Below are 15,177 nucleotides of genomic sequence, written 5' to 3' on the forward strand. Positions count from 1 at the left end.
CTGAGCATGAATAAGCAAATTCAAGTACTAAAACGTAGAATCTGTACCTGGATCTTGTGGTTGATAGGCTAACTAGTGCTTACCACTCCCACCGATAAGCTAGAATGCTTCCCTCCAACACAAAAAGGCTTGGGGGCTCCGAAGCTTACAAACAGTCCTGGATGCAGCAAATCTGTATCTGGACTAGACTAGTTACAGGAAATGTGGGAAATAAGCACAAACGTGGGCTGTATCTGGACTAGACTAGTTACAGGAAAGATGGGAAACAAGTGCAAACGTGGGCTTTTAAACCATAAAATTGAAAGAGATGGAAAAACTGCCCAAACGGCCAATAAACTACCATTTCTGGGCCAGAAGCCACTCTTGTGGTAGATAGGCTACCTAGTGCTTACCACTCACACTGATAAGCTAGAGGGCTCCAACGCAGAAAGGCTTGGGGGTTTAGAAGCTTACAAACAGTCCTGGTTACAGCAAATCTGTATCTGGACTAAACTAGTTAGAGGAAAGTCAGGAAACAAGCTTAGATTTTTTTTTTGGAAAGTGGAAAGGGAAAAAGGAGAAACAGAAGATAATTCAAAATTAAGGCCCTAAGTGGCTTGCACTTCACAAATGTTCCCTCTGTATTAGGTAGAATGAGCTAGTGACACTAGACTGGAATAGAGCTGGGATAGATCTGAACAGATGGGACTGGTGGGAGTGTCTGAAGTCAAAATATGATCTCACTGTACTCGGTTGAGTGAGCAAATGAGATAGACCAAGGAGGAGTGTTCAAACAAAATTTACATCACTATAGAAGTTTACTGACATATACCAACTAACAACTTTGATCATGTATGCTCTCACTCTGGCTGCTCTTACAAAATGGCACTAGGTATTGCATGTGTCTGGAATTTATACGTGCAAGTACAGCCTTGACATGCTTCTTAAAGATACAGCATACATCATTTGCACTCTAATCTACAGGCATCATTGACAAAGTTACCAACTAAGTATCAACCCTTATATTGTTAGATGGGTCACTAACTGGCTCTCTAATAGAACTCAGTCAAAACTAGGGGAATCCACATCCAGCAGCAGACCTGTAGCAAGTGGTTTTCCACAGGGATCAGTCCTGGGATTTTTACTCTTTGCAATTTATTTCTCCAAAGTACAAACAAGTAAAGGTATGTGGCTGACAAAGTTTGCTGATGACTGCAAACTGAGAGTGGTCATAGAATCTCCAAATTATGTCAACATCCTACAAGAGGGTCTTAGACACAAACAATTGGTGCCACAGTCATGGACTTAAACTCAATGCAAAAAATGTTACATTATTCCTTTTGGTAAAAGCAATGTTCCTGTTAAACACAACATCAATAACAATACATTAAGTATGCATTCAGTGGTGAGAGACCCGAGGACACAGGTTGACAGGAACCTTACCTCTGACCACCACGTCTCCACAGTGGTAAGAAGGACATTCTGTATTGGTCATCTCATTAGTAAGGGCATTGGATCCAGCAGGAAGGAAGTTATAACCTCCATGTGCTCTTCCCTCATCAGGCCAATAACCGAGTACAACGCCCCTTTTGGTATGTACCTTTCCAAGCACCTGCAGCAACTGGAGAGACCACAAAGGTTCCTCACAAGGAAAATTCTAGTTCTTCAGCATCTGTCCTATGTGGATCATCTGAAATCACTGTCACTTTATTCTGTTTTATACAAACTACTCAGAGACGATCTATGTCTTGCATATAAGGCAATTTTTGACCCTGCTTAATTGGAAACACTGCAAATACACAAGTCAAATGGTACATGGGTAACTCACTGTAAAGACCTTAACCTGGTATGTGACATTAATAGAACCTGTGGGAGGGACAGATGTCTCTCCCAGAGGTTACCACACTCTTAGAATGGACTCCCACTTCCTGTCAAACAGAGCACCTCATTGGCCCTCTTCAAATGCAATCTGGTCGATTGGATGGATAACTATGAACTCACCCAGGGGTGTTCCACCTGTGTCCCTTTTGGATAAAGGTAATTGGTGCTGACCATGGAAATAAGGGAAGAACTTAGCTAGGCTTGTATGGGCCCTAGGACCATTAGCCTAATAACTTCTTATGCTCTTATGATCCTATAAGTTGAGAGGTATGTCCATAAATAAAAATAAACCAGCTATGCAGACATAAGTGGAAAGTGCATGGAAATGAATACAGGAAAACATTTCCAGCACAACAGACACACAGAGACAGAAGTGCATATACAGACAGACAGAGAGAGGGAGACAGACATGCACACACATAGACAGAGAGACAGACAAGCACACACACATACAGACATGCACACAGACTCACACATGTAGACAAAGCCAGAAGTAAGGGGGTTCATATACAGTGAAAATTTATAAATATTGATCTTACAAAAATGGAACAGTAATGGAATACCATTTGTAGCAAACAGTTCGCTACAGTGGAAATGAAACAATGTTTTTTTTTTAAACTAAAACATGAGCTCTGAAGCACTCCCTGCAGTCAGGTGTAAACTGTAATGACTGCTTGCTACATTTCCTGCAGTACAAAATTGACAGCACTTACAGCAGCAAGAGGAGGAATCTTTACTATTTTTTTCAGTACAGCCATCAGGAAGAGTGGTCTGGGGATGTGCATATCAGCACTGGACTTTGTGTGTGTGTTTTAGATATATATCTCCAGATCAAGCAGATGGCAAATTACACTAGTAAAATGAAGGAGCCAAACACCGTTTGAACCACCAAGAAATAAATGTATTCAATAAAACAAGTTAAAAGGCTAATTAAAGCCTGTGTCCTGATAGGACTTATAAACTCTTGTGAGCCCTTGGCCGCCAATATTACATCTCAAAACTGTAAAGCAGTCCACCACGAATGGTCACTTGATCTCCGATCACCACTTGAAGGTCAACAGGGATAAAATCAAGCCCAAGATACATGAAGCCAAAACACGTAAAGCCAAAAATAGTTCGAGTTGAGCCTTTTCATCTACTACTTTAATCGTGGACTTCTTCAGAACTAAAATTAGGGAAAACCATCCTTCAATATGAACCAAGAAGCCGGTCAACCTCACTTCCTAGTTTTACATTCGTAAAGGTGCAACGCTCTTTTTTATAAATGTTTTTATTAAAACGTTTTTAAAATAATCCATGAATAGCACTTGAATAACAATATAACAAAAGAAACAAAACAATTAATTCATAAACACAACAAAATTATTTAAAAGGGTGTCTACTACATAGATTTGTTTAACAGTTCTTTTAGGTTCCTCCAAATATTATATGAGGAAGTGATACTCTGAATCCTTGACTTAATAGTCATAGAGTTCCAGATGACAGACTTCATTCATGATATTAGAGAACTTGTTGGAAAAGGGAGCAGGTTTGTTCCTCCAGTTTCTTGTTATTACTTTTCTTGCAGCAGTTAGAAGGTTCCATAAAAGGGAATATATCATTTTCACAACACACTTAGGAACTGCAGTATTAAACAAAACCAGATTTATTTAAGGAAAAATTATCAGAGAAAAGGGACTGTAAGAATACATTAATTTCATTCCAATATTTTTTTTTTCAAAACAGGTTTATTGTTTTAACATATAAGAGAAATATCATAACAATTTTATACAAGTAATTAAAAATAGGTATTATTATAATATTCAACAAAACAACTAAAGTATTTACAAAGACATCCACTACAATCAGATCAATTAATTAAACTAAAATACCGTGCTATTGAAATTAGAATTTTTTTTAACAAATTTTGTAAATTATCCCATACAATATAATATGATGTTTTTCTAGTTGTTCTCATTCTAATTGTGCTTATTTCCATATGGCACATTATATTCATAACATTTTTAAATTCATTGAACGAAGGAGGTGTATCTGAAATCCAATTTCTAGTTATTATTTTCCTGGCCACTGCTAGGATAGACCATAACAAGGGAAGCTTAATCTTTTTAACACATTGAGGTACAGGTGTGTTGAATAATATAAGAGACTTAGAAATAATGAAATTATCTGTAAAAAGAGCCTGCAAAATTCATTAATTGACTTCCAGTATTCTTTCAACTTCATACAGTCATAAAACATATGAGCCCAGTCAGCATTAATTTCTACATTACATCTCTTACATAGATTATCTTTATTATTTATTTTATTCATCATCAAAGGTGTATAAAAGATCTATGTAAAAATTTCCATGTATAAAGTCTCCAGACAATGGAAGATGTAGTTCTATAAGCAGATTCCAATATATATTGTTTATCTTGTTGAGTTGGTGGGTCCCCATTAATAGAGGTGAAATAATTCCAGTATGAATCTACACTGTAAAAAGTTTCTTGTCTGATAATTTTATGTATATATGAAAGTTTACCTTTATCAGAAACTTTATGTTGTAAATTTAATATCAAGTAATCAATCAGTGTTGGAATAGATTCTTTAACTGTTATAGACATTAGATCTATTCTATCAATGAGATGTTGTCTAAAGATCTGAACCTCTAACCAGCAAGTTTCTCTTAGATCAAATTCTTGTTTTAAGAAATCTAGATTTTTAACTTTATTATCAGATATCAGCTGATACCAGTACTTTAGATCATTATCTATAGCTAAATGTGCTCCTTCAGAAGTAGATGACATAAGCATACCCTGAGTATAGATTATAGGAATACAATAAAATTCCATTCCCTATACTTAGGGTGCATGAATATAAAGTTACGATAACTAATAATAATATTTAATGGGTAACAAACCATATGTTTAGGTGTAATAGGTGAAGTACAAAATTCCTTTAGCAACCACAACATGGAGTTATTTACAATCATATTTTTATGTGTTAAGGAGATTTTCATGAAGTGCATACTAATTAGCTCCCAATAATCTTTCCATTTTGCAATATATGACTGATCTATTAATAAAGTAATAACTTTTATAATAGAAGAGATAATATATAAATTAAAGTCTGGAAAAGAAATACCCCTTGAGACCAGCTATTAGTATGTTTCTTTAATGCAATCCTAGGTCTATTAGGTGCCCATAAGAAATTTAACATTAGTGTATTCAGTTTCTTGATAATTATTTTTGTAGGTGAAAGTATTATTGATTGTATTAAGTATAAAATCTTGGGGAATATTATCATTTTAATAATTGTAAGTCTCTCCTCCATAGTAAAAAAACATATTATTCCAGGTATTAAAAAGATTTTGTATATTAAGAAAACAGGTATTATAGTTATTATATATAATAGATTTAATATCTTTAGATAGTATTATACCTAAATAAGTTATCTGACCTGAATTGGGTACATATTTAGTAAAATCACTAATGAGAATATTTTTTCGTGTATATATAGGTAGTATTTTAGTTTTTTCTTCATTGAATATTAAACCAGAAATACTTTTAAAATTCATCATTTTATCAAATAAAGACTGCATAGAAGAATTAGATCCTGCTGATGTAATTAGAACATCATCTGCAAAAAGTTGAATTTTTGATGTTGTATTTTTGTCTATTTCAAAACCCTCTATGTCAGTACTTTTTCTAATCAAATTAGCCCAAGGCTCCATTACTAAAGTGAATAATAGTGGAGAAAGTGGACATCCTTGCTTTGTACCTTTAAGAATGGGTATTTTTTGTGAAACATATGTTCCTACCTTAATATAAGCCAGCGTTCCTTTGTATAAATGCTCAATTAAATTTACAAATACATCAGAGAAGTTTGTGCATTTCAGTAAGGTAAACAGATAGTCCCAACTTACTGAATCAAATGCTGAACCTATATCAAGACTAATAAGTGTTAAATCTTTCTTTTTCCTATTTGCAAAATCAATTAATGTTAAAGTTCTTCTTATATTATCAAAAGTATTTCTATTTACAATGAAGCCCATCTGATCTATATCTATAATGCCGGGGATGATTGTCTTCAATCTATCAGCAAAAATACTCATAAACATTTTATAATCAACATTAAGTAATGAGATGGGTCGATATGAAGAACATCTAGTTGGATCTTTATTAGGTTTTAAAATTGGTGAAATAAATGTATATTGCCAAGATGGGTGTTATTAACTCAGTTTGGGCCAAAATAAAACCTTATGTATTAATGAATATGTAGTTTTAGAAAGGATTTTATATATCTCTGGTATAATACCATCATTACCCGGTGCTTTGTTTGATTTAAGCTTATTTATTTGTGTAATAACTTCTGTATATGAAATACTCTTGTCCAATAGTTTAATCTGTTGTTTATTAAGCTTTTTATTCATGTTTGTGGTTATAAACTCCTTTATTTTATCTTTAGGTTCCATGTTAATGTTGTTATGGTTAATCTTGTGAAAGTGATTTCTAAATTCATCCAGTATTTCTGGTATACTAGAAACATTCTTCTTTTTCCTTAGAGAAAAGATTTCTTTGATATGGTTTTGTTTATTCAATCTTTTGTTTTATTTTTAAGTCTATGTAAGTATTTGGGGCTTATTGAATAAGACAAAACTTATATTCTCTAAAGTTATTTTAACTTTATGAGTTAAAATTTCTTTGTATTTCTCATTTAGTTTGTTTATTTCTTCAATAACTTTCTTGTCCATAATATTTTCTTTATTATTATGTTTATAAGAGTCTAATTTACTTTGAATATCTAACAATTCCTTATCCCAAGATTTCCTTTTATTATTATACCATCTGATACTTTGTCCATATAGATATGATTTTAAGGCATCCCAAACATAGACAATGGAGACTTCAGGAGTATTATTTATGTCTAGAAAATGTTGTACTTCTGAAAGTATATATTCTTTATAGTCTTTTAGCTGAGTTAAGTATGCTGGTATCCTTTTGATCTGAACATTATGAGTATTTTTATCATGAATTCAAACACAATTGAGTTATGATCAGATATAGGACATGAAATGATTTTGGAATTAATTAAATCTGTTACCATCTGGTTAGAAATAAAGACCCTATCTATTTTTGAATAAGTTTTGTATCTGTTAGAAAAAGGTGTATGGTAATGATTTTGAATCTATCTGATTATTAATATCATTCAAATGATAAGAATTAGCAAAATCATTTAAATGTTTTGCATTAGATGTAATTCTTCTTTTCCTTATAGTGGTAGTATCACTTTCATGTAGTATACAATTAAAATCACCAGCTAAAATAATATCCCCTATAGAGAATGATATGATCTTATCAATATGATGTTTCACTGTATTAATACCAATTCCAGGTATCCAATATACATTAATTAAAGTGTAAGTCTTCCCATTAATTTGTATTGTAACCATACAAAACATTCCTTTGTCATCCTGATAAGACTTAATGATTTTAGGAATGGGCATACTTTTATTCCATAAAATAGCCACTCCTCTTTTTTTCTGAGTGTGCTCTGAACTAACCAATACTGTATACTTATTAGTGGCTAGTTTATTAATATCTTTTTTCAAGAGATGGGTTTCTTGTAGGAAGACTAGATTTACCTTGTGTAAATTAATGTATCTTATTAGGCTTGCCCTTTTACATGGATTATTCAATCCATTAATGTTTAAAGAAATTCCTTTTAAAGATGTCATTTGGCATTTTTAAAACTCAAGAATCTTATGATCGAAATAACAAATAACAAGATAAATAATGTTACATCTCCTCTTTTAGGTGTACCTTTAAATATAGCTGTATTTATTAAATCTCTTATGGGATTTTGTATAGGATTCAATTTTGTTTGTAGTGACAATGAGTGTACAAAATATATTGTGGATGTCAAAACTATATACATATAACAATGAACAAGTGAAAATAATGTAAGGATTAAACCTCGCATCCAGCCTGGAGTTGAAAACTCCAACTTAGAGTAGTATTTACTACTCAAGTTAACCCTACCCTAAGCAGCAGTACCTCAGCTACCACCTTATCGATTTAATACTAGTTATATTTAACTGAGGTTAACAGTTTTCAACTCAATTATCTATCAAGACAAAACTACACATTTGGTAAAACAGTATCATATAAACTAAAATAAACTTTTTTTTTTTTTTTTTAAAAACTGTTCATACTACTATATAGATCTATGTAATATATAACACTTGTATTCAAATAGCATTCAAATAATCTTGATGTTAGAAATCAAGAGGAGAGAAAATTAGGTTCTAACATTCATTTAAATCAAAAACTTTGGCTAATATGATTCAGACATTACATATATTAAGATGCATCTATTTTCTGTCATGTGAATACTATTAACAGCTTCCAAAAAAAAAATCTTGAATTGTTTGTATATGAGCATTTACTTAAACTCATTATTGTCAATAAAGTAAAATATTGTATTCATAAAATTATTATAAATCATATTGCATAGTTATGCAAATTCTCAGAAACACTTGCATTATTAAAAAAAAAAAAAAAAAGCCATCACACACATACACACAGACACACACACACATACACATACACACACACACACACACACACACACACACACACACACACACACACACACACACACACACACATATATATATATATCTGATCTCACTGAGTTGTGTCTTTGTTGAGCACTATCCTACTTGCTGTCCCTAGAATAAATCTGTCTGCTTTATAGAAAATAATGCACAGCAAACACATTTTAGTAACCAGATTTTACAATCATGCTAACCTACTGCTTTAAAATATATCACATGACATTTCTTCCAGAATAGAATTATAAAATTGTTTATGCTTGTCAATCAGATGAATTAAATGAATTATAATAAAGTATATGTTTGAAACAGAAGTTTTTAACACAGATTATTATGCTGCTGTTAAGTAGATTTTCAAAAACATTTAAATAAATGTTTCATTTTCTATGCCTTCTAAAATAAGACATTTACTTACTACAAGAAACTACATCATTTAAACTCATTATAACTGACATATTTTATGAATAGAGTATTTTTCCTGAATCTGTGGTGTGTCAGTGTGATAACTATGTCAAAGGTTATACTAACTGCTTTCAGTTTCTCTGTGAGAATTCTGTGTGTTGAAGCTTTTGAAGTAGTTCATGGACACTGTGCATGAGACAGCCCACATCCCAGATTGTCTCCCTTAACATTTTGGCGGGAAACTTATTAAAACTTGTGACAAACATTCATTTTGTCAATAGAGTAAAATATTGTATTCATAGAAATTATTATAAATCATATTGGATAGTTATGCAGATTCTCAGAAACACTTGCATTATTATATAAAAAAAAAAAAAAAAAGCCATCACACTCACACACACACATACACACACACACACACACACACACACACACACACACACACACATATATATATATATATATATATATATATATATATCTGATCTCACTGTGTTGTGTCTTTGTTGAGCACTATCCTACTTGCTGTCCCTAGAATAAATCTGTCTGCTTTATACAAAATAATGCACAGCAAACACATTTTAGTAACCAGATTTTACAATCATGCTAACCTACTGCTTTAAAATATATCACATGACATTTCTTCCAGAATAGAGTTATAAGATTATTTATGCTTGTCAATCAGATGAATTAAATGAGTTATAGTAAAGTATATGTTTGGAACACAAATTTTTAACACAGATTATTATGCTGCTGTTAAGTAAATTTTCAAAAACATTTAAATAAATGTTTCATTTTCTATGCCTTCTAAAATAAGACATTTACTTACTACAAGAAACTACATCATTTTGACTCATTATAACTGGCATATTTTATGAATAGAGTATTTTTCCTAAATCTGTGGTGTGTCAGTGTGATAACTATGTCAAAGGTTATACTATCTGCTTTCAGTTTCTCTGTGAGAATTCTGTGAGCTGTAGCTTCTGAAGTAATTCATGAACACTGTGCATGAGACAGCCCACATCTCAGATTGTCTCTCTTAACATTTTGGCGGGAAACTTATTAAAAACTAGTGACAAACATTCATTTAGTAGTGTAAATGTATGTAAACATGACAAAACCTTCACAATGTATTCCACAGACCATTACAGCCTCTTACTTCTTTTCAGAAAGAGAAACAAATTGAATCACAGCTTGCCATTAAATCTTCAGATATTTTGACTGGTTATGAAACAAAACATTATAACTGACATATTTTATGAATAGAGTATTTTCCTGAATCTGTGGTGTGTCAGTGTGATAACTATGTCAAAGGTTATACTAACTGCTTTCAGTTTCTCTGTGAGAATTCTGTGAGCTGAAGCTTCTGAAGTAATTCATGAACACTGTGCATGAGACAGCCCACATCTCAGATTGTCTCTCTTAACATTTTGGCGGGAAACTTATTAAAAACTAGTGACAAACATTCATTTAGCAGTGTAAATGCATCTAAACATGACAAAACCTTCACAATGTATTCCACAGATCATTACAGCCTCTATGTAAGTGAAATTAAGCCCAAAATTACCAACAAGCAATAAAACTCAACATTCTTCTCCCAACTCAATTTTCATACAAATCCTATTATTCACTGTGCCCACACAATCAAAAGCATTTCTATATATTAATAAAGAAAAGAAAAGAGAGTAGAAAATAAAAGGGAGTGAGGCAGAAATAAAAAACATGTAAGAGAAAGCTGTAAGAAGTATATACAATGGAATGTTACTTACTGTTTATATTAATAGAGCTAAAAATAAAACATATTATTTACTCTTATTTAGTTCTGATTATTATTAGTTAAAGCATAACAGATTATTTACAAACAAGCATAAGCAGTATAATCAAGAAAGTATAATTAGAAATAGCATTTGAAGAACTTATAAACTTTTACAAGGAATAAATATGTTATTATTCTATTAATGATATTTTCATTACTGTTCTCTCCCTGCCCTCCCCCACCCTTTACCCACTACATAATCTAAATAGAATGTCATTGTTTAAACAAAGAAAATAATAAAAGGAGAAGGAAAAAAAAAGGTAAAGATAAAAAAATGTATCAAATTACTAACCTTACTTCTTTTCAGAAAGAAAAACAAATCGAGTCACAGCCTGCCATTAAATCCTCAGGCATTTTGACTGGTTATGAAACAAAACATTTCTTTGCACATACAGAATAACTTTGATTAAATCTTTTCCAAAATATTTGTGGCTTTCTGGAAATGCAGGAACTATATTCAAAAGATTAATAATGAACTAAAATGATGAGAGAGAAAAACATATAACAAATCATTTGTTTTTTAGTCTCTTCTTCTTTTCTGAAGTCTTCCACGAAGCTTCAGTTGCCAATCTCTTTAATGAAGAACTAGCCCATTCCATTTCTTCTATTTTATCCAAAATCCTTTTTTCTTTGACAAACAGTAAAGCAGAGTCTAAATCATCGAAAACCTTAGGACCATCAGGAAGGAAGATTTTAAGCTTGGCAGGAAACAGAAGGTATGTTTTAAACTGTGCTTTTTTAAGCTCCCTTATTAGTGGCAGAAAAACTTTTCTTTTAGCTATTACCATGGAAGAATAGTCATTGTCAAAACGCACAGTTGTCTCATTAATCTTAACAGGAGCTTTAGCCCAAGCAGATTTAAGAACCATCTCTTTATCATGATAGAAATCTAACTATAACTGATCTAGGATATATTTTGTTAGAGTTAGTATTAGCTATAGATCTATGTGCTCTTTCGATACCAAAAGAGAATGCTTCTGTTAAGTCTAAAGTTTTAGTGAGCCAAGTTGTTAAAAAAGAAGTAATATTGTTACCTTCAATATTTTCTGGCAGTCCAAAAATCCTAATGTTATTGCGCCTAGATCTATTTTCCAGGTCATCCAGCTTTGTTTGTAAATGTGTATTTTGTTTCAGCAGAAACTCAATGTTGATTTCCTCTTCTTGGATTCTATTTTCCATGTCATTCACAGCTTCTTCTATGCCTGTCATCTGGATCTTCTGTTGTTGCAGGTCTGTATGTAACAGGTCTATTTGTTTTGTAGTTTTTTCTATGAAGGTGTCTATTTTAGTATCCATTTTATCCATTTTATCAGTAAGTTGCTGGATTATAATTATCAGAGACTGAAGTTCTTTCTTGATGCTGGAGTCTTGAGAATTTGTCTTACTGGAACTCATTTCAGACTGATAAACTGACAGGAAAATTTCCACAGTGATTTCTGACAGGAATATTGTTAAGATTTCCTTTCTTTTTTAGATATAGTTCAAGAACTATATAAAACAAATGTATTTAGAAAGAAAATTACTTCAAAAATTAATTTTTTAAGTAATTAATTCCTGTCAGTGTAATGAAATTGGTGGAGCTGAAGAAATCTGCTGCTATCCTGTGTTCATCCTTGGCCACGCCCCAGGCACTCTCATTCCAATATTTTTGAGTGTACCACAATCAAAAATATATGTTGCAATCAACTTTAAGGTCCAACTTGCACCTCCAACAAACGGTTCTAGTATTAGACATTGATTCAATTCTATGTGGTGTAAAAAGATCTGTGCAGAAATCTTCATGAAAATAACCTCCATTTAAGTGAACTTGTTTGTTTTGATGAAAATAAAATAATGTTTTATCTTCATCATCAAGAGATTGATTATTTATAAGATTAAAATAATTCCAATAGGTTTCTTTAATAAATTCCAGCTCTTTTTTGATCACTTTGTATAATTTAGACAAGAGATCATTTCCAGTAAATTTCTGATGTGACAAGAGAGATAATAGATCAATTAACCTGGGAATACTTTCTATAAATTGTCTACAATTTTGCAAGTGCAACCAAATGTCTTTATCCAGATCATATTTATTAATTATATATTGAACTGTATAGAGTTTTTCTTTAGCCATTAACCGAAACCAATATATTAAATTTAAAAAAAAATATTCATTGCATATAAATTTAAAGTGGAAAAATATTTTGAGTAAAAGCCATTGGAAAAATAAGAAAAACAATGCTTTATACATTGGATGTCTGTAAATGAAATTGCTCAAGGTATTTATTAAACTAGAGATATAAGAGGAATTTATTTTTGACTAATGTTATTTAGAAAGTAGTCTTTTAAAAGCCAAAACAAATGAGTATTTAAAATTAGGAAGTAAATGGAGAGTCTGGGGCCTAAAAATTGTATGCTTAGACTTTCTTGAAATTCTTTCCATTTAGCAGACAAATAATTATTGGCCCAAAATATTATTGTTTTGATAATAGAAGCTAGAGAGTATAACTTTAAGTCAGGTAAACTGATACCCCCATTTGACCTGCCTCTAGTATGATGATTTAATGCTATTCTGGTTTTGCATGGAAACCACAAAAACTTTAAAGTTAAAGAATTAAACTCTTTTATACAACTCTTAGGAGATGGAAGGGATAAAGAAAGAATGTTATATAAGATTATCATTTTAATTATGGAGAGTCTTTTGTCCATTTTAAAAATAAGCTTATTTGTTTAGAAGATTTAAAGGTGCAATGCTCTTCACTACCTGGAGAAGTCACTTGCCTTGGAATTCCAGTGCTTAACCAATAATAGGCCATCTGTTGGTGATGTAGGTAGAGAAGTGGGCAAAAAGTGGATAAAGAAACTTTGTCAAAGATCCATAGCTTTGAAGTTTAATATACTACAAATATAAATGTTTTCATTAAGCCCAGGTAGATCCTGGGCATTTAGCCTTAGCTGCCACCTCAGCTCTCTAGACTCAAGGATAGTTTCCCAAGGACCACACTAGGATTCATCATCACTTTAGTTGATAACAGAAAATCTGAAATTGCACCCAGGCCGACATCCTCTACTGTGTTCGAATAAGGCATTATTTTGATTTTTTGATCGCATGTCGTAAAGGTGCTCATAGATCCTTCTACTGAGTGATCTCAATTTTACCCACATAAAATGCACCACTGAGTTCACAGAGGGGCTATATAAACAACCCCAGTTAATGTGCAGTTGTAGGAATCATACAACGTAATGGTAGTTGGTTGATCCCTCAGTTTTATGGTGTTGCCCATCAAGGTATGTGTACACTGACAGCATAAGCCACATTTGGTCATGCCTCTCCCACAGTACTTCACTGTATGTCTTTCAAATATACTTTTCAAGTTGTGACCACTTTTATAATTACTGGTTTTGCACCCACTATGCTACTCAAATTATTGTCTCTAGTGAGATCCGTCCAATACTGGAACATAAGTTTAGAAATATCTTTCTTCAGAGAGCGAAAAGCCAATGGCATACTCAATGCAAACCCCGTGCTTGTGTGGACACTGCCCAGAGGGTGTGTCTGGCCTAGGAATGGCATACTCAATGCAAACCCTGTGCTTGTGTGGACACTGCCCAGAGGGTGTGTCTGGCCTAGGAATGGCATACTCAATGCAAACCCTGTGCTTGTGTGGACACTGCCCAGAGGGTGTGTCTGGCCTAGGAATGGCATACTCAATGCAAACCCCGTGCTTGTGAGGACACTGCCCAGAGGGTCTGTCTGGCCTAGGAATGGCATACTCAATGCAAACCCTGTGCTTGTGTGGACACTGCCCAGAGGGTCTGTCTGGCCTAGGAATGGCATACTCAATGCAAACCCTGTGCTTGTGTGGACACTGCCCAGAGGGTCTGTCTGGCCTAGGAATGGCATACTCAATGCAAACCCCGTGCTTGTGTGGACACTGCCCAGGGGGTCTGTCTGGCCTAGGAATGGCATACTCAATGCAAACCCTGTGCTTGTGTGGACACTGCCCAGAGGGTCTGTCTGGCCTAGGAATGGCATACTCAATGCAAACTCTGTGCTTGTGCGGACACTGCCCAGAGGGTGTGTCTGGCCTAGGAATGGCATACTCAATGCAAACCCCGTGCTTGTGTGGACACTGCCCAGAGGGTCTGTCTGGCCTAGGAATGGCATACTCAATGCAAACCCCGTGCTTGTGTGGACACTGCCCAGAGGGTCTGTCTGGCCTAGGAATGGCATACTCAATGCAAACCCCGTGCTTGTGTGGACACTGCCCAGAGGGTCTGTCTGGCCTAGGAATGGCATACTCAATGCAAACCCTGTGCTTGTGTGGACACTGCCCAGAGGGTCTGTCTGGCCTAGGAATGGCATACTCAATGCAAACCCCGTGCTTGTGTGGACACTGCCCAGAGGGTCTGTCTGGCCTAGGAATGGCATACTCAATGCAAACCCCGTGCTTGTGTGGACACTGCCCAGAGGGTCTGTCTGGCCTAGGAATGGCATACTCAATGCAAACCTCATGCTTGTGTG

The sequence above is a fragment of the Protopterus annectens genome, chromosome 10.part0 (genome assembly GCF_019279795.1).
Source record: "Protopterus annectens isolate FY-2018-M chromosome 10.part0, PAN1.0, whole genome shotgun sequence".
Classification (NCBI taxonomy): Eukaryota; Metazoa; Chordata; order Ceratodontiformes; family Protopteridae; genus Protopterus; species Protopterus annectens.